The sequence below is a fragment of the Asparagus officinalis genome, chromosome 10, assembly GCF_001876935.1.
Source record: "Asparagus officinalis chromosome 10, Aspof.V1, whole genome shotgun sequence".
NCBI classification, from domain to species: Eukaryota; Viridiplantae; Streptophyta; class Magnoliopsida; order Asparagales; family Asparagaceae; genus Asparagus; species Asparagus officinalis.
The window spans coordinates 31,369,601-31,370,838 of record NC_033803.1 but is presented as its reverse complement, the minus strand read 5'-3'; positions in this window follow the sequence as shown (position 1 = coordinate 31,370,838).

Sequence of the window (1,238 nt, the reverse complement as noted above, 5' to 3'; positions counted from 1 at the left end):
ATGCAACCCGCCTCTATGAATTGGCGGTTAGCGAAATGGGCCTTTCTCTTGTCCCAATATGATTTGCACTTCAAACAACAGAAGTCGATCAAAGGACAAGCGATTTGTGATCTTCTGGCGGCAAACCCAACCACAGATACGACAGAAGTATACGATGACTTGTCGGATGAAACCCACGAGGTTAACACGACGTCACACCAACAAGTGTGGCAATTATATTTTGATGGTGCTTTGAGGGCAGTTAATAGAGTAATAACCCCAGGGGGTTCTACAGTTTCTTCCGGGGTTAGGGTTGTCTTAATCTCCCCGAGAAAGCATGTGATGCCTCTCCGGGGTTAGGGTTGTCTTAATCTCCCCGAGAAAGCATGTGATGCCTCGAGCTTATTCATTGACTAGTCCGTGCTCCAATAACGTAGCCGAGTACAACGGTTGACTAGTCCGTGCTCCAATAACGTAGCCGAGTACAACGCGCTTCTCATTGGACTCAGTTTCGCCAAAAGTGCTGGGGGTCGAATATCTCGAAGCCTTTGGGGATTCTCAATTGATAGTCAACCAAGTCCGTGGAGAGTATGAAGTCAGGAACCAGGACCTGTTCCCGTACCACCAGGAGGCCATCAAAATGGCAGAATCTTTTGAAGAATTCTTTATTGAATACATCCCTCGTCTCCAGAACGCTTATGCGGATGCACTGGCAGCACTAGCGGTATCACTTGCACAGCCTCCCGAAGCTGAAATATTGGTCACGGTGAGGACGCATCAACTCTGCATACCCATATACGATATGGATATTAAAGAGGAAGACAATGGAAACATAAACGCCAAAGAGGTGAATTCAACTCAAATTGGGTCTGAGTCCCGAGATTGGTGTTTTCCCATCATTGACTACGTCCAGTAAACAACGTCATCAATTTCATCAAGCATCATGTCATATACCGACACGGCGTGCCAAGACGGATCATTCATGACAACGGTCCACAGTTTATAAGCAACGCCTTCATCTCCGATGCCTTTCGAACAAAGATCGAAGATGTTTCGTCGACAGCTTATTATCCCGCCGCAAACGGACTAGCTGAGGCTTTCAACAAGACGATCATTAAGATTCTGTCAAAGCTCGTGAAAACCAATAAACGAGACTAGGACGATAAACTCGGTGAAGCACTCTGGGCTTTTCGCACCACCATACGCACACCTACAGGGGCCACCCCGTATTCATTAGTATACGGATGTGAAGCCGTGCT